Genomic DNA, 24,260 nt, shown 5'->3' with positions numbered 1-24,260 from the left:
TGGTTTTATAGAAGCATTTTGGCATGTACACAAGGAATGGCATGGAGCCAATGTGTCATAGCGGGCAGAGTCTGTCGTGAAAGTGTCTGGAAAGGAGGCTCTGGATGATGGAGCACCAGCCAGTCAGGCAAGGCCACGTCCAAGAAGAACACATTATCATTCAGCCGGATCCAGCTCCTACCTCACTCCATAATGGATTTCAAGGCCAAGGTGTTCTTCTTATGTTTCAAGTTAATGCTCCCTCTCTTGCCTCCCTTTCAGGAAAGCACAAAACCAAGTTTCAGAGAGAGAAAGCCTGGGGTAATGGAAGGAGCCCTGGGCTGGAGTCAGGATTCCTGGCCTCCAGGACAATGGAGCAGCTAACTAACTCCCTGGCAGGTGTTGCTCCGGGCCTCATTTCCCTCATTTACTAAATGAGGTGATTGGACCAAAAGTTTCCAAACACTCTTTCAATTTTAACAAACTGTCATAAAGACTCATGACTACACAAAAGATATTTTTCCTCTCAAAATTAAAATGTTGAGCTGAGCTCATAACTGCAACTCTTTAAGGTAAGTCAGTCCAGCTGAGAACAAACCCCCTTTCACTGAGAGCGTCCCAATCCCCAACATCCACAGGGAAGGACCTCTGGCATCCTTGTTTTTACCATCCTGACAACAGTTGATTGATCCAGAGGTGAGTACCTAATTTTAAATGTGCCAATCAGGTGATGTCTTCCTTGAATAAGAGTGGGATCATGTGTTCATCTCTAAACCAATCAAGTGAACGGAGTGGGGCGAAGGACTCCGATGGGCTATCACTAGGTCATAAGCCCCACCTTGGAGTCCTGGTGATGGACAAGCCAAAAGTCAATATCCTCAAATCACCTGGCAGGCTGTAGAGTTGGGAGGGGGGAGGCGGGGTTAATTTGCAGAGGAAAACCTAAAATGGGGAGATGGGCAGTGAGGTAGGAATTGATGACTACTTGAAGTTTTTTTATAACAAATTCAGAGCCAGAGGGGAAGGGAGAGCTGGACATGTACATGAGAGAGCACACATGCACAAACACCCATGATTTCCCGTGGTTTCCACTCCACATGTTACCAGAGGTCAGCACTAAAGCTAGCTATCAGGAAGGAAGAAGGATTTGTGCCAGAGGCATATTTGTTAGTAAAAGGAATGGAACGTAGGAAAAAATCACAGCAAGAAGGAAAAATATTGAGTCTGTTTGTCAAAAGAAATACTGATAATTCATGCCAAAATGATTTTACCTGACAGCGACACTGCCTTAGACCAATTCTTATGACATCCAGTGGCGTCTTGGATTCGAACTTGTAATTCTGCCTTTGGCAGGATTTATTTTCCTGTGTTTCTGAGACCTTATAAGTGGTGATCTGCATGCCAATGCTGCTGAAAGAGGAGATTAGGGTGGAAGACAAAAGATGACAGTAAGCACATAAAACTGGAAAACCAAGAACGGGGCTTGTGGATGAGGATGAAAGGAGCCTGAAACGAATGGAGTATTATAAGCAAAGGCAAGAAAGTGCGAAACCAAGTCATGTAAACCACCCTGTAAGAGCAACTGGATTATCCCGGAGGTGGGCGAGGAAGGATGATGAGAAATGATACCGCAGAGACAATGGGTGGTCCAAGTTAAGGATATAGTCTTTATGCAGCGTGGGGTGGGCATCAGAATTACCTAAGAAGCTTGTTATAGATGTTGTTTTCACGGCATTAGAAAACAACCCAAATCCTCCAAAAGAATATGGTTAAATATATTTTATGACCACACCATGGCATGCACTGCAACGGTTAAAATGGGGCAAATTTTATATAGTGATGAAAATAGTCTCCAAATAGATGGCTAGGTAACAAAGGCAAAGTGAGGAAGTGTGTTCTGCGTTAAAAATGCTTACAACTGTACAGCTAAGTATACCATAAATACGGTGATGTTTCTTGGCGTACAGAAAATAAATGACAAGGATATAGGGATAAAAGGATTATTTTTTGCTCTTCATGCCATTTTTGTGCCTTTTAACTTTCAATCGATCAATACAGTATGTGTGAGTTGTGAATGTGTGTGTGCGTGTGTGTGCGCCCGCGTGCGCTTCTGTGGTCACTAAGCCCCGTGTGTGCGCGCGCGCGTGCGCTTCTGTGGTCACTAAGCCCCGTGTGTGCGCGCGCGCGTGCGCTTCTGTGGTCACTAAGCCCCGTGTGCGCGCGCGCGTGCGCTTCTGTGGTCACTAAGCCCCGTGTGCGCGCGCGCGTGCGCTTCTGTGGTCACTAAGCCCCGTGTGCGCGCGTGCGTGCGCTTCTGTGGTCACTAAGCCCCGTGTGTGCGCGCGCGCCTGCGATTCTGTGGTCACTAAGCCCCACCTTCAAGTTCTGATCTTGTATGTCTGCAGTGGGGCCACGAAAATTGTGTTTTGCTGAAGCCTTTCCCCCGCCCCAAGTGAGTCTGATATAAAACGACACTTTGGGACGGGCTGCTTTGACATGTAGGACCCGCTGACAGTCCCGTTTTAGAGGCATTATTCCAATGCGGTTGAGCGAACAGATCGAGGAAGCAAAGCGAAAGGCAGAGAAAGCACAGAGGGGGCTGCTTGTGGCTCGCATGGGTTTGAGGGGCCAGACAAGGGCCGAACCAGTAAGGCCCGATGAAAGGAGGCGCCGTCAGCAGCTCTCAGGCCCCACGCAGCGGGAGAAGCCAGTAATGGCTCTGGCCTGATGATGCTCCTTCCTGCTCTTCACAGCGAAGGGGCCCGCTGATGAGAGAGAAGGCACCACCACCATCACCCCCAGAAGCCTTCGGTGGTCCATCTCCACTCAACATGTTTCCTCTAAACCCACTGTTGGTTCCCTCCTCCGTACCGTAAGGCAGCGGTTCTCAACCTGGGGATCGCGACCCCTTTGGGGGTCGAATGACCCTTTCACAGGGGTCGCCTAAGGCCATCGGAAAACACATATATAATTACCTATTGCTTTTGTGATTCATCACTATGCTTTAATTATGTTCAATTTGTAACAATGAAAATACGTCCTGCATATCAGATATTTACATTGTGATTCATAACAGCAGCAAAATTACAGTTATGAAGTAGCAACAGAAATAACTTTATGGTTGGAGGTCACCACACATGAGGAGCTGTATGAAAGGGTCGCGGCATGAGGAAGGCTGAGAACCACTGCCCAAGAATGTACTGGTCTTCTGCTTTGCCCCCCTTGCCTGCCTAGAGAATGCCCAGTAACCCGTCACACCTCAACCGCTGCCCCAGACTTCTAAGAAGCTTTCTCAGATCTGTCACTTAAACTCCCAGAAGGAAGGCAACCTGTCATGACCTCACTCTGTGTACCGGGCTATTTCCCCCGGTGCCTGTGAGCTCTGGATGGGGACTGGGTCCTCCTCATCTTAGCATCCCGTCCCCCAGCAGTGGGGCTGGCCACCCTTGAGCAGAAGAGCCATTGGTCAGCGAGGATCTCCAGGCTGAGCACCCCTAACCCCCCTTGGGGAGATGGAACGCGAGTCTGGCCCTTGGAAGGAGGCCTGCTCTCTCTTCCCTGTGAGCTGAACAACAATCTGGGTCTCCCCGGAAGACAGAAAGTCTCAAGGCAGTAAGCCCTTCCCCCAGAACTGGAGGTTGAGGGCAGACGAGAAAATTGGAGTTCTCCAGGATTCTCACTCGTCGGACGGAAGCGAAGCGACGTTCGCCCTGGGACTTGGCTCTGTGTTGTGGGATAGCCGCCCCTGACAGCTATTAAAAGCTATGTCACTGGGGCATTTTATACCATCTGCCTACCTGGGCTTGGGGTGTGTACCTTACAGTCTGTCGGCTGGTCGGGGCATCGCCATGGGCTTTAGAAAAGTCTTTTTTAATATAAAATGTGTGATGTCTGATCCGCTGAAGAAAATGTATCTATCCAATGCACCCCTTGGTGAGAAAAAGTAACGGAGAATACACACCTGCCGTGTTTGGGAAATAATGGCACGTGGCTTCTCTCCCGATCAGTAAAGAAGAGAGCTGTGGCGGAGCGGGCCCCAGGAAGGGAGGCAAGGCCTAATGAGATTCTGAGCATCTTCAGAACGGGAGGTAAGTGTGGCTGTATCGCAGCCAAAATGCTATAAAGCATTTAATGCCATCTCTGAGCACACCGCCCAGGCTCTGATGAGGGTGCCAGCATTTCCCAGCTCCCTCTCCGGAAACCCGGACGTCGGAGGCTCTGAGAGCCGCCTGCACTGCAGACTTGGCACCCCTGGGCTTCCTCCCCTGTGGGGAAAGAAGAAAGCTGTGGCTTCCATCTTCTGGGCTAGGGAAGGAGGAATCTGCAGGGGCGGCTTTGCTTCCTGAATCCCATCCCACCGGGATCTTGGAGGCGTAATTTCAACAGTTGTGTCAATACACAAACTCTGCTTCCAGGTCCTGAGGCCCCTGCTCCTTGAGGGCCCTTGTATTAAAAGCTAAGAGATCAATGAATTCACCCACTGCCTCCCCAGTGAATGCTGGTCAACAGATTATGTCCCAAGAAAATCATATCCCAAATAATCATTATTAGTAACGGTATCCAGCTTGTCAGGTTGCTGACATGGAGCATCTCTTGAGGGGATTAATAGCTCCTGCCCAGTTCTCACCACATGAAGGCCCTGTTCTAGGATTTCTGTTGGCATTAACCTATTTAGTCTTCTCACCACCACCACCCATGGGACTGCGTCACCCCTTCTCTAAAGACAAGGAAAGCGTGGGTGGAGATGTAACATCTACAGTGAGGCTTGTAGAAGGTGGCCTTTGGGGGTGGAGATCGTGGAGGTGAAGGGATTATGGGAAACTCAGAAAGGCACGTGAGGATGTTGGCATGAGGCCATGTGCAAGAGACCTGAAAGAGTTGTCTAAATCAACATCTCCATGAGATTGGAAGTAAACTAATACCCAACGAGAGAATTCTGGTCAAACAGGTTTTGTAGAGCCGTCCAATGAAACTCTCTATAGCTGTTTTTTCACGGATGACGATGCTCCATTTTTACGGATGAGGGTGCTTTTGAAGATGGATGACTCAGGACCAAAAGCAGATGGAGAACAACGTGCATTCTGTGCGAGCACTGGGTTCAAATACCCACCTACATGTATTGTGGAGGTGTGTGTGTGTGTGATGCTGATCCTAGATTCCATGCACAAACTCTGATTTGTAGAGTAAGGGGCAGAGGGAACTGTGTAAGGAGCAAGGAGATGGATAGAGAGAGTCTTCTGGGAAGAGGGGGCCCAGTCCTGGGGTGGGGAGCCAACATCCTGGCATTCAGGTAATGCATGAGAGGCCTGAAGGACGGCATGGCGGAGACAGCAGAGAGCTTTGGGCAGAGTACGGCCTGCTCCCTGGCAGAGCTGAGCTGCTCACTGGATAGCTTCAGTGCCCACCGGGCCTGCAGGGATGGGTCCCTTCTGCACATTGCAGCAGCCACTCCAGGCTTGCGCTACTAGGGGCCAATGGCACGCACGCCTTCTTCCTGTAGCCATCCTGGCTGGCTGGGCTGTCTGTTGACCCCTGAGAGCAGACAGTTCTCCGGAGGTCACTCTTCAGCTGCTTCCCATTTGGTGTGTCAGTCCACTAGGTCCAGGTGGGCCCTTCTGCCACCCACCCTGAGAACCATGCCAAATGTCCCTTCTGCAAAGCCTCCACGGCTCCTGAGTGGACGGGCCCCTTCTCCCTTAGCAATTCACACGGTCCTGGTGGGGACTTATCACACCATCTCTCAAGAGGATGCCTTTCTCCCCACAAGACTGTGAGCCCCTTGGGGACAGCACACGTGTTTAACTGGTCTCTGAACCACCAACCTCACATAATTCTTGTCACAGAGCAGTGGCCAGTAAACATTTGTGGAATGAATAAGTAAATGCAGGAAGGAAAGGATGAAGAAAGGAAAGACTAAACCAAGATATTGGACCTTTAAAATGAAAACTTAAAAAAGGAAAAATTTCAAATTAAAATATTCCTCGGGGTCTAAAGTCATACTATGAAATCCCAAGGCCAGGAGACTCACGCTGCCCTTCGTTCATGTATGTTTCCGTGGGACAGGACATTGAAGGGCTTTACTTGTTTTAAAAATTTTTTCATCACCATATCCACTCTTATGGTTGTCTACGTAGTGGAATTTAAAATGTCAAATAGAAAGGTGAAGTGGTTAAAAGTAACCTAAGAGGAAGGGGGTGGAGATGTTGATTCTGCACAGCTGGATGTCCTTGAACTTGTCTTTGGACCTTCTGAGTTAAGTCTCCCATCTGTAGAATGGGACGACCAGCTTTTTCATCTTTATGGGATTGTTGGATATAACAGCACCTTGCAAATGCCGGTGGTGGGCTCCCCAAATACGACGGTATTTTTATTGTTCTATTTAGCATAAAAGAGGCTGTACGCACAAGAAGGAAAGAACCAGAACATCGTCCTCCCTGGAGTACCAGAGCCTAGCATGACCTTCTGCTCAGAGCAGGTCCTCAGTGAGTGCTCGGTGAACCAGGCTGCAGGGCTGCGTGTGGGCACATAGGTGCTCTTGGACGATACAGATGTGGATAGAGATAAAGACAGGCAGAGACTCGGGATCCAGACACAGCTCGCTCAGACCTACTCTGCAGTCACAACGTTTGATGCGGGCCAGCAAATAATTTGGTCTCCATAGTGCCTTAAGCAACGTGCTGTAGACCTAGACACTGTCGAAAGTGTCCTTGTGGGTCACTGCCGTTGTCTGAAGGCAGCATGCTTCTGTAACATGCAGAGCGCTTTGATTAGGCCTCTCTCTAAGTTCTAACTTGTGGGAGAATGATTTTTCAGAAACTCTCGTGTCTTTCAAAGCCTCGTGAGGCCCTGGCGCTTGACTCTTTTCCCAAACTGGAGCATGCATATGAACAAAATTGAATTCTGCCCATTAATTTGAAGTCATTCTGTACTGATATAACATTTCCACTCTGCCAAAACAGTTTCTATTTCTGAGTAATTCTTTATTCCAAATTCTTCACGTTGGCACTCTCTCACGATACTGGGCTCCAGTTTCCGTGGCGCGCTGGAGGCGGCTCATGTCCCCGAAACATCTCCGCTTGCTTCAGAACTTTGCAAAGAGTCCTTTAGGCGTCATCCCTGCGCCATTACGCTCGGAAGATAACATCTTCTGGATCCTTTTCCTTCCGTTTGGATTCTGGTATTTTTCACTCTCGTTCAAAGTTAGCTTCACCGCTGGAGGAAACAAAACTGTCACCTTGACCCATGCCAGGGGGAAGGCACATAACAAAGCCCGTAATAAAAACAGTGTTCTTGAAAATGGCCCACCCATGTCTTTTCCTGTAAGATAGGTAAGAAATGGAAAATACTTTCAAAGAGGAGGATGCTCATGGATGGCCCTTTGCTGCGCTCCTGAGAGACGGAGCCAGCACTGCCACCCGACTGGAAGGTGAAGCCTGGGTATGATGAGCACTCCGGTGGTTCCTAAAGGACAGCATCTTTGGGGTTCTGCAGTACTTAGAATCCCAGGAAGGGACTGGACATACAACAGATATCAGGGAGGGAGCAGAACACAGAGCCTTCCCTTCCAGGAAATCCCCTACAGGCTGGGAGCCAAGGGGAGCGCAATGGATTGGTCATCTTTGGGGTTGCTCCCCTCTTGTGATCTCCCTGCACCCCTCTCTCCCTTCCCCTGTCAGCCTAGCCTCTCCTCCCTTCTGAGTACAGAGAAAATAGTAGTTTGCCTCTCTCTAAGTCCTTTGGTTCCTCTACCCTTTTCACCTTAACTTTCCTCAGAATGTACAGTGTTCTTAGCTATCAGGGACGCTTGTGCTGACAGCTGTGTCCCAAGCTGAGTAACATGGAATTCATCATTCCACCAGGATGCTTTTGAGAGTCAAGCACGTGAGGATCTATGATTGGGCCAACTTCAGTTAGGTGCTCAGCACAGAGCCAATCGTGGTGGCTACAGTCAAAGGGTTAATGAAGGAGATGTAAGTTCTATTAGACCATTGGGGGAAACAGAAGGAACTCAGACAGGATCCAGTACAGCTTCTCCATGGAGTTCGTCAAATGGGCTCCCAAAATAAAATGCAGATGCTGTAAAAGCATTTTGTGCACATCCTTATCACATGTTCTCTTTAAATGTCTGTTTGTCCTGATTCCGCATTAATCTATTCCATTTACTTAAATGCCATTATTTCTCTTTAAGCATCCTTCGGGAGATTGTTTGCAAGGCCAGCGTTCAGGGAAGGCATCGGCTGTGTCTTGGGTTTTGCCACGAGTCTTAAATTTCACAAATGAGCCAGGCCCTTAAACTCTGTTCCCCTGTGAAAACTTTGAGTCTCATGTCTAGCACCTGAAGGAACTCTCCTGCAGATACTGGGATGGAATATTTTAAGTGACAGCTGTGATGGACACCGCAGACTGAGCTTTAAGCAATATGTGACAGGTGATAGTTCTGAAATGTGAGCTAAAAAGTCCCACCACACCCCCCGTAAATCCTCTCCCTCCCCTGCCATCCCCTTTGAACGGCCAGACTGTCCTTGTATTTGGTGCTTCAGAGGGAGAAGCGCCGAGGCAGAAATAAAATATGCTGCTTGTGTTTCCCTGGCTTTTGTCTTCCGAAGCCCGCATCCTCGGGGAGACAATGCGGTACAGACAAAGGCAGGCAGGGCTAGGGGAGTTCTGGCTTTCCTCCTCTTGGCCTCCTGACTCTGGCCTCAGCGAGGAGGACGATGCAGGGAAGGGATGACGCTGTGGATGCGAGTGAATCCAGAGAGGGGCCACGCGGCTCCCCCGCACAGAGCTTTGTGGGAGCTGAGGACAGAGACAGCTTGGGCCTCTTTTCTATAAGGAGGCCACGAACAATGCTATAGGACTCCAGAGGTGAGTGGCTTCGTTTATTAGTCAGTCCGCAGGCCTTCCCTGGGGACCCTTGATCAGCCGCACTCACCCTGCACTCAGCCGGACCGCAGAAAGGCTCCCATGAAACTCAGGAGAGCACGTAAGACACAAAGAGTTTCCAAGACCTAAGAGAGGGAGAAGGGGACCTAGAGAAGGGCTCTGCATGGACCAAGATTAAATTATCTGAAACAGAAATTAACTCAAGCCTTAGGAGGAGTCATGGCCTATGCCTCCACCCCCGAATTCCACATACTGAAGTCCTAACCCCCAGGACCTCAGAATGTGACCTTCTTTGGGGATAGGGTCTTTATAGAGCTCACTGAGACTAAATGGGGTTATGACTTCTGACCAAGATGGAAGCCTAGATAGACACGCTGTGTCTCCTTCCACTACTAAGAAGAAATACAACTACCTCAAAACTAGAGACAACCAGGAGTTCCAGAAAATCTAGCTCCATAGAAGTCTAACAAACAAAGATATAAAGAAGAAACACTCACCCAGACAGGTAGGAGGGGCGGAGCTGGGGCGGAGAGGACGTGGTGTGGTGGCAGCAGCAGTGGCGGCAGTGAGTGGCAGGCCAGCAGAAAACCCAGTCACATGTTTTGAAATATAGGGAGGGACACCTGGGGAGTACTTCCAGCACCAGACCAGAGCGCACAGCTCACGGTCCCAGCGCTGGGGAAAATCAAGCCTCATTGCTTCTGACTGTACAAACCAGTGGGGGTTGGGGCAGTGGAAGAAACTGCTGGTCTCTCAGCAGAGTCCACTTGCTTAACCCCCCCCCACCCCATCCTAGAACGTCTGCAGACCCACCTACTCTGGGAACGACGGCCAGAGCAACGGCTAGAGAGGCGCCAGTCCCATACGGAAGTGGGCGAAGTGCCTGGAAAAGGGGTGAGTGCTGGGCAAGCGGCGTTGTTCCCTCTCAGACCCCTCCCCCACACGCAGCGCCACAACGTGGTGAAAGAGGTCGCCCTGTACTGATGAATCCCTAAGGCTCCGCCCCTTACAACGTAACAGGTGCAACAGCTCTACCTAAGACACAGAGTCAAACACAGGAGCCTGTCAAAGTGAGGAGACAGAGAAGTATGACCCAAAAGAAAATCAGGTTTCAAATCAATGATTTGGAACATAAGGAAGAAAAAAAACAGTCAACCAGTACAGAATGAGGAAACAAGAATTGAAAAAAATGAGGAGAGGCTTAGAAATCTCTGGGACAACTTTAGATGTGCCAACATCCAAATCATAGGGCTGCCAGAAGGAGAAGAAGATCAAGAAATTGAAAGCTTATACAAGAGAATAATGAAGGAAAACTTCCCATATTTGGTGAAAGAAATAGACACACAAGTCCAGGAAGCACAGAGAGTCCTAAACAAGCTAGACCCAAAAAGGACCACACCGAGACACATCATAACTAGAGTATCAATGGTTCAAGATAAAGAGAGAATCCTAAAAGCATCAAGAGAAAAGTAGGGAGTTACCTATAGGAGGGTGCCATAAGACTGTCAGCTGATTTCTCAAAAGAGACTTGCAGGCAAGAAGTATTCAAGGTGATGAAAAGCAAGGACTTCCAACCAAGATTACTCTATCCAGCAAAGCTATTATTTAGAATGGAAGGGCAGATGAAGTGCTTCCCAGACAAAGTAAAGCTAAAGGAGTTCATCATCATCAAGCTATTATTATATAAAATGTCAAAGGGACTTACTTAAGAAAAAGAAGACCAAAATTATAAACAATAAAAAGACAACAAACTCACAACTATCAACAACTGAATCTACAAAATGAAAATAAAATCCAACTAAGCAAACCAGAACAGGAACAGAATCACAGGTATGGGGATCATTTGGAGGGTTATCAGCTGGGAGGGGGAAGGGGGAGAAATGGGGAAATGGTGCAGGGATTAAGAAGCATAATCGGTTGGTACAAAATAGGGGGAAGTTAAGAATAGTATAGGAAAGGGTGAAGCCAAAGAACTTATATGCACGACCCATGGACATGAACTAAGGGGGGGTGGGATTGCTGGAGGGAAGGGGGGTACTGGGAAGAGGAGAGCAAAGGAAAAAATTTGGGGGACTACTGTAACAACATAATCAATAAAATATACTTTAAAATTTTTTTTAAAAATTAAATGGGATTCTATGCATGCCCTTATAAGAAGAAGAAATGTGGACACAGAGAGGCATAAAGAGACGCAGGATAAGGGGGCTGTCTACAAGCCAAGGGGAGAAGCCTTAGAAAAAACCAATCCTGCCGACACCTTGATCTTGGACTTCTAGCCTCTCTCAACTGTGAAAAATAAATAAATTGATCTTGTCTAAGCCACTCCATCTGTGATACTTCACTATGGTGGCCCTACCAGACTCATGTAGGAGAAGAAAATGTAGCTGTATTCAGAAGCAGATTAAGGTCAGTTGAGGCCCCACATGCAGAAGAAAATATTGGGCCCCTTAAAAAAGAGAGACAAGGAAAATAAAAATACATGTTAACTATATTTTTAAATAAATAAAAAATATTATGTACTATTAATGTTTTATTTCCAATAAAATTTGAATATAATATATGTATAATATAATTAATGACAGCATAATAATATTCACAAAGTTTTGAACTAATAGTTCAATAGATGTAAAAGTATAATTGTAATTAATGATAGTATACCCATAATAGGAATAACAATCAGAAATTTGAACAAAAATATCATAGAATTTAATTTGAAATTGAAATTACAAATGTGAAAATATTTAAATAATTTTTTTTATTGCTGATGTAACAGAAATTAATTTTCTCTTTATATAATTTCAACAATAGGAATTTTATTTTAATATAATTTCAACTTAGCGGAATATTTATTTATGCGCAAAGTATTTTTTAAACCATAAATGAAACAAGGACATATCCACAAACTAATTTACATCCCTGAGTGTTTGCGTGTATCGGAAGTCTGCACCGCAGGAGAAACTCTGTGCGTACAAAGTAGCAAATATGATCCTACTGCTCCGATGGGCGGTAGCACCGCCGCACGGGGCCTCTGCAGCGTAGTGTGTGTCTAGCACGCAGTGTAGTCATGAAATAATGAAAATAAATGAATATAAACATACTATCAGGTTTTGCTGCTGATTGTAAACTTGTACGTAATTAAAATTGCACAAACTTGGAGTCATTAGAAAAAAGTGTAAAGTTGGGGTTTCGCAGGGCCCTTCAGAAGTCGGGGCCCAGGGTGCGTGCCCCATGCGCCCGCCGTTAAATCTGCCTCTGGCTGTATTTCATGTCTTTCTGGGTTTGAGAACAGAGTTTTATACTTTCTATACAAACGAAGGAGGAGGAAGAGCAAGAAGAGGACAGTAAGAATAATTCATTGAGCACTTATTCTATACCGGACTATGTGTAAGCCCTTTATATGTGTTTTGATTGTCTATTGCTGTGTAACCAATTGTCACAGACCTGGTGACTTCCAACCCTCATTTATTGCATCAGAGTTCCTGTCGGCGTGGCATCTGGGCACAATGTAACTAAGTTCCCTGCTCGTAAGCTAAAATCAAGGTGTGAGCTGGCCTGAGGCCTCATCTGAGGCTTGGGGCTCCCTTCCAGGCTCATGTGGTTGTTGGCAGAACTCACCTCCTCTTACCTGTGTGACTCGGGTTCTTGTTCTCTTGCTTACCATTGCTTGCCATCAGCCAGGGGCCACGCTTCGCTCATGGGGTGCACACGCAGATCCTTGCCGCGCGCCGTCCACATCGGGACATTTGCTTTCTTTGAGGCCAACAGAGCAGTGTCTGTGGCTGTTTCTCGTAATTTAAGGGCTCACCTGATCAGGCCAGGCTCACCTAAGATACTCTCCCTCTTGCTTAACTCAAAGACAAGTGATGAGAGACCTCCATTACATCCGCAAAATTCCTTTTGCCATGTAACGCAATACAGTCAAAGGACTGACATCCGTCATATTTTCCAACCTTGTGCATTCGGTGGGAGAAGCAATACAAGGGCTGCACCCCAGAGCGTGCAATCATGAAGGCCATCTCAGGTTTCTGCTCCTTTCATTGGTTTTCAGAGTGATTCCAGGAGCTCAATCTTTTTACCCTCGTTGTAGACAATGTGTGGAAATAGAAGCATATGTCCACACCTCAGAAAGATCCATAATCCAGTTCAATGTTATATGTCTTACAGGACATCTTTTCTGGGCCAGTCGCTACACCGACCTGGAGCCCTTGTCCCTGGAATCTCATAATCTGCTGTGTGGGCAGCTGCCAGACAATGGTGGCTCACATCCGCCAATCTCCACATGTCCTGTCTTTAAGGGACAAAACAGATGAAGGTGGAATCTACTCTTCTGAGCTTCTGTTTTATGTGTGGGTAAACTGAGGCTTAGAGAGCTGTGACAGTGCTCGCGGGGTCTCCCGTGTCATATGTGCTGATGGGGGACTCCCACTCAGAACAGCTCACATGCGTGGCTCAAACCTTGAGGAACAGCATACGCGGACTCTCAGCATAAAACCTGCTGTCCCGCGCCTGATGAGAACCGATACAAGGCAGACGAGAATCAATGCTCACGTGCTGTTTTGCAGGCAGTTAGGGGATAGAGAAGAGGCAGCCTTCTGCCCGGATCTGCAACCATCTGATATAAGACAGGGGGACTGGAGCTGGGCCTGAATGAACCGGTAGGACTTCAGCAGGCAAGGATGACAGAGGACAGCAAGAAGGCAAACTCAGAGCAGTGAACACGCAGAAACTACGCCTCGAGGGATGGGTGACCCGGGGGAGTGTGGACGCTCTCTTATATCTGTCCCATGTTAGAAACAGACAGCTGGATCCCCCTGAGTAGCCTACCCCACCCCTCAGAGAGCACCAAGCAATGCAGGCTGCCTCCAGAGCAGGGTTCCTCACCACGGACAGAGGGGATGTCTGGAGACCATGTTAGTTGTCATGACTTGGAAGGTGATGCTACCGGCATCTATTGGGTAAGGGACCAGGGCTGTTGCTACATCTTACACTGTCGCAGAGGACCCCTCCCCCACTCTGGCAACAAAGAATGACACAGCCCCACCTGTCGGTGGAAACCCAGGTTGACGGTCCCCGCTCTTGTAAACCCCAATAAAGGTTTCTCCGTCCGCTGGCTCTTCGTAAGTTCACGAAGTATTTGAAAAATTGTGTAATGAGTTAGGCTCAATCCTTGGTCAGTTTGAGATGGGCCCACAGGTACATATGATCTTACAGTCAAACCCAAAACACAGCTGCAGAATCGTTCTGAGACAGTCACTGCTCCACGCCCAGCATTGCTGCCAACGGAGAGCTGGTCAATAGACCAGTGGCCAAGGGACACACGCCTTGGTGTGAGGGTGGGAGGAGCAGGTCCTGTGGTGACAAACACCTGCCAGCTTGCCACCGGCGGTGCTGTCTGCTCAGCCTGAGTCACATGCCCTTCTTGGGGTGATGACTGGAACGATGAATCCGCCCTCGTGGGCTCTGGTGCCATCTGCGCCCCACTTCACTCTGGTCCCGGGGAGGCCTGGATCAGCCCCTCCCTGCCATGCACACAGGGGATGGGGAGGGCTGGTCCTGCAGAAGAGCCTCACAGGGGGGGCCTCTCAGAAGGCCCAGCAAAGGGAAGAGCAGATGCAGTGGCCGGTGGGAAGCCCTGGGGGGATGGGCCCAGCAAGGCTGGGGACACACCAGCCTGTGTGGACAAGATTGACCTGAGAGTTGGCAGAGCCCTCAACCTCAGATGCCAGCCAGAGACAGCCACCAGTCCAGCCACCTTCTGCCAGGCCCTCAGCCATGTTCCCACAGTCCGGGGGAGGGGGAGAGTCATACAGGCTCAGCCCACACACCTCCCAGGGCCATCTCTGTGACCCTGGGCCTGGACTGCAAGGCTGGGCAGCAGCAGCAGGCCACGCAGCCCACCTGGGACGCTGGGTGGGATCCACGCCAGCTAAGCCTCGCCCTCTCTGTGAGTGATTTCAGGACATACAAACAAGCAGCTCACCGATTCCCGATTCCAGCCAAGGGTTTCTCGAGCCCGATTTTATGCTGGGACGCTGTGAGGTTCGAGGCTGTGGAGATGGGGAAAAGACACATGTGCCGCTCTCCTGGAGCTTACGATCTGAAGCTCACGAGCTGGAGACAAACCCACAATAGCATCATGTAGCAGTGTTCTGCCAGGAATTCTCTAAGTGGGCACGATCCCTCGTGACAAATGGGGAAAGGGGGGAGGTTACGAGACCACCCAGCTCGGGCATGCACAGCTCCTAAGTGGCAGAGCTGGGATGTGAAGCTGGGCTGGTCATTCCAGGCCACTGACCCTTCTAGTAAATTCTGCTGTGAATGCTCTGTCTTTATTCTTCCAGGTGAAGTGAGTCCCTTGTGGGGTGAGGCGACATGAGGTGACAGGAAGACCGTCTTCTACTTGTTCTTCATGTTTAATCCAGTCTCGTTCAGTCACTACACACATGCACTGAATACTCATTTTATGCCAACGTTGTGCTGCAGTGGGGGCTGGGATGGACTGACAAATGCCCTGTTCTTTGGTAATCGGTTTCTTTGGAAAATGACTCATACACAAATACCAGGAACATAGGATGGATGGTGATATGCACACCTGAGAGGTACAGGTAATATCTGTCGGTGGCTCAGGTGCAAAGAGGCCTGTGTACACAGGCGCAATCAGTGAGGGCTTCAAGAAGGAGGTGACCTGTGAACAGAGTGTTGAAAGGTGGTTAAGTCATTCACACCTGGAAGCGATATTAATGGACCCTAAACCTGGGTGTACGTTAGCTTGCAGTCACAAGACCTTGGTGGGTAGGATATTTCTTACCTTTGTGACCCTCTTAGATGCACCTGTGAACCGGAAACAGCTACCAGGCAGTCTAGACACTGCCCCCTGCCTCCGGAACACCTCTGCTCATCACCTAAGTTGTCCTCTACGGGCCCCAACTAGCTCCCCCACTGCAGCCAGCAATGTCCCTTTGCCCAACTTAGACTCCTAAAAGTGTGGACATGCATTAGGAACCATGACCAACCGGGATGACGAAGGTGACTGTCAGAGGGGAAAGCCGGGCCCTTGCCTAGAGCTATGACCAAACATCTCCAGGCTCACAGGGCACCAGTGGCTGCATTAGGAGCAGACAGGGCATGCTGCGTGGGCAGATCCTTACTGCAGCTTGATGGCATGTGCTCCTGGGGACACTGACTGATAGGCAGGATCGGGGCTTGCTGGCTGGCCTGGCTCCATGCTCCACTCTCTACCCACGCTGGCCAAATGGAGGAGCCTTCCGGCGAGTTCTCTCAGGACAGTGGGAGCTCAGGGGAAAACAAAGAACGAGGTGAGACTCCTCTGCCTCAACCCACGCCATCCTTTCCTTTCCAAGCACGAGCGGATGGCGCTGTCTGCCTGCCCTGAGTAATACCCGGACCTTTGGGGACCCACCCCTGACCAATTCAATCAGCTCACACACCCGGACTGGAAATAATACTCATCCCCACACATTTAGTTGGCAGAATGAATGAGGTCGGGTCTAGGCACTCAGACAAGGATAAGCAAAGTACCCTCTGTGGGCCCAGCCCACGGCCTGTTTCTGCTAAATAAAGTTTTATTGTGACATTGTCACTGCCCCTCCTTTGCTTACGGGCTGTCCAAGGCTGCTTTGAAGCTACAATGGCCAAGCTGGGTAGCTGCCACGGTCTTCTCGCCTACAAAGCTTTAAATATCTATGATCTGACGCTGGCCAATGTCTCCCCTAAGGTGTATTAGATTTGGTCACTTGTTTATTTATTCACGAATTTATTTTCAGTTATCTGTTACGAGTCTGTTTCCCAGCAGACCATGCGGGATTTGAGAGGAGGGACTACCTTACTATCTTGGCGCCCTCTGATGCCCAGCACAGAAGAAGGGCTTGTGGAATGAATCAATGAAGGCACTACATGCCTCATCTGCCCCCAGGGAACTCGGCCCGGTGGGTGGGAGAGACCTGCAGGGACGCACGCTGCGCAGCGGGAAGCTGGTGGGGGTGACGAGAGACTCAAGCAAGCATTCCAGGGGAAGGGGGTGCTGCAGAGAGCTGACAGCCTCCCATCACGGGTTCCAGAATCAGCAGTCAGAGCCCAGAGGAGCCGGAGCGCTCCCAGAGCTCCCAGGGGCAAGTGAATATCCACTCAGGTCCCCCACGAGCATTTCCTGTGCGCCCTGTAAGGTCCCAGCCCGGCGCCCGGCGCTGGAGACGTCCCAGTGGGCACAGCAGGGGGCCTCCGGCTGCCCTCTGAAGCTCCCATCCAGGCAAGATCGTTTGGCAGGTGGGCAGCAGAGCTGGGAGAACCCGAGCCGCCTCCCATCGGCCTCTGCGCCCTCCACGGGGCACACCCTCCACGGGGGCCCCACTGCCAGGGGAGGAGCCAGGAGGGACCCCAACCCTATCTCCACCTTGTGAGGAGAGTCCTGGGCCGAGGGCAGGGCGCAGAGTGACAAACACCTTCACCCAGGGCCATGCTTGATCCCCGGCCCTGTCACTGGTAAGCCCCAAACGTGGCTCCAACCTTCCGCTGACCTCTCCACGCGTCTCGTCTTTGTGTACATAAGGAGGAGGATGAGCACCACCATCATCATCAGGACTGTGAGCGGCCATCTGCAATGCACCTGCCACGTGGAAGCACTCAGAAGGAGCCAACCTACAATGAGATGTAGATCGTCAATGGCCGTGGCTGCAAAATGGCAACCCGGCTTCTTCACGTGCCCCAGATCCAGGGTGCTGCATGGGCAAGTCTTTCCCTCCCAGAGGTCCCCTTCTTTGGGCCAGAGCGGGATCAACAGGGTGACCTAAGGCACCGAGGTGGATGGGGGACGTCACTCCTATTTCAGCGGGAAAGGCTCTTCCCTGACGGCATCTCCGCGCCGCGAACCTCCGGGCGTGCTCACCGCCCCTCCGCCCACAAACCAGTTCTTCCGTTTGCAAAAGGACCTTTCTTCTTCACCTCTTCTCTGTCTTTCTTTTCCTAACGGGACCGTGGATCAGTGACATTTGCATTCTGGCGGAATAAAAGTGCACCCGCAGCAGAAGCTGAGGCTGTAGCTCCGATTTTAATGAACAGACACCTGGTGTAACAACTTTCAAGCCCTCCTGTCAGTGTCTGCCTCTCCCCCCTCCCTTCCCTGCCTCCTTTCATTTTCCCCTTACTCATGCCTTTTCCCCTGCTCCCTCCCCACTCCCCCCACCTTCCCAGCACAAAAGTTGGGGGGGGAGGTTACAAAGTGGCAGGTACAGCAGTCACCACAAAATCCGGTGCCACATATCTTCTCAAAAAATCAGCATGCACGTTAAAAAAGAAAGCAAACCTCAAGACGCAGAAGAACATACTCTTCGCCCATATCCTCATTTATTTTTTTTCTATTTCAATTTCACTATATTTCTTTTTTTAACCTCTCCTGCAGGTCTTTCTATATAGGACACACACACACACACACACACGCACACACACACCCCTCACCTCCTCACTTCTGTCACTTAAAGGATGAAGAAAGTAGCAAAGAAAAATCTATTTTCAGCTCTCTCTCGTGCTAGAATGCTTTTGCCACGGCGGCGAGAGAGGTGGATTTCGAAGAAAGTCAAGCCTCTGATGAAGAGGAAGAAACATTCAGGACCAGCCATCTGCTCTGTCAGTTAAATTCTGTGCATATCAATGTATCTGTTCTTACCTAACTAACACTTAAGGACTAAAGAGGGACGTGCACTTGGCATGTAGTAGAAGCACTTTTATGTGTTTAAGAAATGTTTTAAGGAAAGAGGCACCCCAACTCCGGCCCACAGTCTGGAGATCCTTAAACCAGTGTAGGGAAGGGCCTTCAAGCACAAAACAGGATTGGGGCCTTGAAGAACAAAGATTCCTATCAGTTGCCTTTTTTTTTCCCCCTCTAATGGTCCTTGTGCAGTAAAAATAAAGTCCAAACACTATAATTTGACTCCCAGAAAAGTTACAGATACTGTAGGTATCTTTAGAAACAGCTGCAGGAGCGGTTTCACTTCTGACAAGATTGGTTAATTACCAGCAAGGACTTTAGTATAATACTATTTAAATCATTTTAAATTATCCCTCTCAAAAATTAATTTTTCATCAAAGATTACACGCATATAAAAAAAATCATGATATCATCTGTGCAGCTGCGATTTAGTAATAATTCCATCTATTATTACCAATGTCAGTTGGATAAAAGAAAAAATGGCACCCCACCGGGCGATTCCTGAGTAGGCCATATATAGAAATTTTTAACTATCACTTATAATTGCTTTGATGAGCTTAAATCTCCTCTCGATGAACACCCTAAATGACACCGAGACATCTTAATGGGGGATGAAAGTAAGAGAAAAGATTTTAGTCAAAGAAGAAAGGAAGAAGGGCCAAGAGAAAGGGGGCCTCACAGCACACCCCTTCACGCCCCATCCCACTGAAGCCCTTGATCGCATTTCGAACCTTTTGTCATCCCAGGGTCCCAAGCAAAGCGACGTGGCAGCAATACGGAGACATGTGGCAGTGGCAGGTTGCTCCACTCTCTCTGTAAAAATAAAGACATTTTCCAGGGCCCCCTCGCCTCACATCAAGACCAGCGGATGGGAACTTCAGATGGCTGTCACTTGAACAAGTCCAATAAAGAAGAAAAAAGAAAGACATTGTTCCCCCAAGACCAGCTTCTGGGGCACCCCAGGGTGGCTGTTTGGGGTATCCAAGTCACTCACGTGCAGACACCCCAACTCATTCTCAGCGAGGCCAGAGAAAACAGCGCGTCCCTCCAGACACATCTGAGTTCGGCAAACGCGCACAGCCGTGGGGAGGCGCCAGAAGGGTATTTCTCAGGCCATTATTTTTTATCGGGAAACTGCTGTGCCTGGCCTTTGGGAGAATTGAAAACAAAATGGAAAAAAAAAAATTCCAAATGAAAACTGACCAGCATGCTTTACTCTTTTTAAAATCATGTTTGTTGTCTCCATGGTGATTTTTGTTTCCAATTAAGATCCCCTAATGAACATGTGTTCGTGCCCAAGCTTCACGCCCAGGGAACACACTGGGTAATTAATGGCCCTGCAGGAGCCCGCATCTCCTGGGCTGCATACATGTATCGGGTTGAAAAAGCAACAGTTTGCAAAATGTTCAAGATTATATTTATAAAATATAAATAGGCAGAAGAAACCTGATTTTTAGATCTGACTTACTTCTTGCAATCCCTTTCTACCTCTCAGTCCCCAAAGGCAAGAGTCTCACTCTTACCTGCTTGTGCCAAGCTTTGGGGGAAAATGTGGGGAAAGCATAAACTACATCTAAAAACGACTGTTTCCTACCCTGCGTGCAGCGTCCAGGGCAACAGCGCAGTGAAGGTCCTGCTTCACAACCCGACCTCACAAACACGCTCCTGTGCCGATGGCAGGTTTTATCACCCAGCATTTGAACGTGAGAAATTAAGGACCAGAGTCTGAAACACTTTTGCAAAGGTCACACAACCATAAATTAGAGATGCCAGGATTAGAAACTGGGCTTCGGCGTGGAGGGCAGATCAGAGAGAACAAAGAACAGTCCTCTTCCTCAGAATAAAAAGTTTTCGGGTGATTTTCACCTTTCTACTACCCAGCTACTTTTCCTAAACCCCGTCCATCGTCTTCTCAGAAAACTTGTTGGTAGTACGCTATGTCAAATTTTACCTGCGTTTATTGCATGGGGAGCATGTGTTTATCTTGTTCTTTTTAGATATTGCTTTAAATACACACATATACAAGTGCACACACACAAGGTAAAATGTTCAAAGTTACATACTCATCCTTAGTATCTACTTTTCTTAAAGCATTCTCCTACTGGCTTCCTTCTTCCCAAGATGTTTTCAAAGAAGGTGTGTCTGGTAGTGAATATTCTGAGGCCTTTTTTGTTTAAGAACATCACTATCCATATCACTATACTGCCCTTAGAGTAAAAGATAGTTCAGCTGGGTATAAAACTTAAAGATTTTTTTTTTTTAAAGCTATTTTTATTCAACATTTCAAAACAAATTCTCTATTTCCTTCTCAATTCAGTGTTGTTATTGAGAAATCAGATTTTAATCTGAAGGTGGTTTCTGAACATGATCACTTTCTGTGAACTCTCTGGTTTTTTAAACTTTTCCTTTGGTATCTTTAAATATAATTATGTTGTTTAAGTATGCCTTTTGTCATATATTCTGTTTGACATTCCATGAGAGCTTTAATATAAAATCTTTTTCTTTCTTTTATGCTGTCATTATTGTTTTTCAAGTATTTTTGCTTCTGTTTTTTTTTCTCTCCATGACTATGTATTATATTTACACTGATATGTGTGCCCCTGGCCTCCATCTATTTTAACATTTATACTTTTTAACTCTTTATTCCTGCTTGCTTCTTTCTTGGAGACTACACTACATCAATGATCTGGTTCACTGATTCATTCTTAAACTATATTCATTGTGTTTTTTTTACTCTACCACTTAAATTCTTTATGTCCAATATTATGTGTTTTATACCTAATATCTCTCTTTCATTAAGCTTTGTAGCTGCTTATTTCTGCATTGTGGTCCCAATACCTTTCTGTGTTCAGGTTAGAGTTTATCTTACTATGGCCATGCACCTCATGTCCTCATTTCCACTCACCTTAGATGTTTAGGGAGTGAGGCTTGTGGTCTGCATAAATACTTCTGATAACCAAGTCTGGGCTTGGCCACCCCATTGATGTCTTAACCCCAAAGCTCTAGAATAGCTTTCTGTCCATGTCTCCAGACTTGGCTCTTCTCAAAGAGGTTTTATGCCTCCCTCCACTCTTGAGGATGTGGAGGGAGTGGGGATAGAAACAAGCAGTAGCCAGGCTCTTCACCTACACTGTTGATACTTGCATCTCAAACTTGTCCTTGGGTTGATATCTCCTCACTGACCCCCAACATCTCTGGGTTGACTCTGCTATTTTTCTGCTTCACAGAGATCATGGAGTTAACAGAGTTATGCCAAAGGTAATACGAAGAAGACAAAAGATAAAACTAGGCCAACTTTCCTCACTTTATCTACTCCTCCAAAAGAAGCACGTAGGCACCTGTGATCCACACAAAGTCATGACTGCCTTTAGCCTTCCAAGATGTTCCTCATAATGTTTACGTTATTTCTAAAGGCCCATTCAGTTCTTCCTTCATCGTATGCCCTTCTGGTGTTGAGTTCACTGGAGGGGGGGCCAACACCTTGTGCTAACCATATCACCAGGCTAGCAGAAATAAGACAATGGTATAGGATTTTCAGTGGTAGCTCATTTCAAGGAAGCAAGCCATATAAAGAGAAGAGCGTGAACTCTTTCTGCAGCACTTCTGCACTTATGGAGCTGAGATCAGTGCTGCTCTTGTCCTGTTTTGACTCACTTTTACTTGATCTTTATTTCGAGTCTCTTGTCACCAGGGTTAGGTCTTTACCTGTGTCCACCATGGCTGGCCTATGAGTGGCTGCCACCCCAAGGGAAAAAGGGTGGATTTGGTGAGGGGTCCCATTGGAGCATCCCTTGAGTAAACTCAGCCAGTAGAGGCTGAGTTTCATCTCACCAGAGGCCACTTCTTCATCTCCAACCACCCTCAAAAGCCATGTTCTTGCCTCAGCCCCTTCCCTCTCAAGGGTTGAGACTCTGGGAAAGGGGGAGACCTGCAGGAGAGCTCCATGGATAGTCAGCAAACTAGCAGCTCTGCTCTGAGTCCCACATGGCACATCCTACCCTGTCATTTTATCTTCCCAACACCCCAGGAAAGGGTTAGTACACGCTCTCTACATATCAGAAAATTGAAGCCCAAAGCATCCAGAGACTGGCTCATGATCACCCAGAAATAAAGGGGTGTGATGGAACACTAATTCAGGTCCCAGGACTGCAGGTCCAAAAATAGGTTCCCTGTCCACCATACCTGAGAAGCAAAAGAAAGAGATCTGTTCCCATTCATTCACTGAAACCATATTTGGTGAATTTCTACTATATTCCAGGACCTGTACCAGTCCCTACATTTATTCTCAGATAACACAGATGCCGACCCCACCCTCTAAGGAAGAGCAGATGGGGCTTGCAGACAGGAAACAAAGTCTCTGAAATGGACATGTACTTTACACCGCATGATATTTGGAATTCAAAAAGGAAGAAAAAAGATAAGGGGAAACAGGGCACTTTGAGAGAGTGGGTCCACAGTCTAATTTAGAGTCCATGGTCAGGGAAGCTGGGACCCGGAGGAGGGACATGAGCTAGGAGTGGTCTCGCCTCAGCACCTGAAACAACCACGGGCTGGCCTAGTGCTTCAGGAACTAATGATTTATATTTATAAGCTGTTTGTTCTCTGTGAGTGAAAGTGAAATTGAAACTGACATCGGAGCAATCCAAAGGATATTCCTTTTATCAGCAAATGGCACCGATTTCCTTGAGTACAAACACCTCTGGACTTGGCGCAAGGCCGGGCTCCATTGCCAATGCCCTAGACTGCACTTCCTCACCTTGCCTGACAGCCGTGAAGAGGGCATGGGTGTATGGAGACGGGGTTTCCAGGCCCAGGGCTGCTCCTTACTGTCTGTGAAAACATTTCTTCATCTCTCTGAGCTTCGGTCTTCACGTTGTTGTGCATAAATAGACACACAAGGCCCCATAATTGCACCGGGTGCAAGGGAGCATGTGAAGGACTATCATTCTCAATCTTTCCAACAACAGACGATTCAGCTTTGCAGGAATTTCATCGTGGTGGACCTTGTGAAAATAAATCTGACATTCCCTTACCTCATCAATCCCTTCTCAGTGGGCCCAGAGTTACCCACATGGGCGCAGACGTAGCAGGGGCCAGTCTGGCTCCAGCTCTGAGGGGACACGTGCAAGCGGACAGATGCAGGCCAGGGCCACACGGCACCTAACGGGAGTGCTCTTCACGTGATCAGTGCAATCAAGGGAGTCTAAATTGGCCCACAGTGCATGGAACCAGAACACCCTATTCAGTTCCAAAATGAAGTGCTTTTAAAACTGTGAAGTACTGAATTTGGAAAGAATCAAGGATTTGGGCATGCACAGTACAGAACAATTTAATATGGGAGCTCTTCAACTTTTTTTTTTAATATAGAAACACTTCATTTTGGAAGTAACTCCAATCATGGTCTGTTACTCTATCGAACACATGATGGACCTGAAAATGCAACCACCCAACATACAGAGAAAGGGCATGACTCCGTTTGTGCCCGTACCTGGATACTTTCACTTTTCCTCTCCATCTCTCTAAGCATGGCGCGTTTTTAACCCAGATTTTAGTGCTTCCCACCCCGCATCCCGATGCCATTCAATTCAGGCTTGCTGACATGCACTGAATGCCTGTCAGCCAGCCAAGTTCTCATCTGTGAGGCCAATTCATCCTCCAAGCAATGCTGGAATGTAAG

The sequence above is a fragment of the Furipterus horrens genome, unplaced genomic scaffold (assembly GCF_987537825.1).
Source record: "Furipterus horrens unplaced genomic scaffold, mFurHor1.1.pri manual_scaffold_3, whole genome shotgun sequence".
NCBI classification, from domain to species: domain Eukaryota; kingdom Metazoa; phylum Chordata; class Mammalia; order Chiroptera; family Furipteridae; genus Furipterus; species Furipterus horrens.
The sequence above is the reverse complement of the archived record's forward strand: the minus strand, read 5'-3'. Positions refer to the sequence as shown.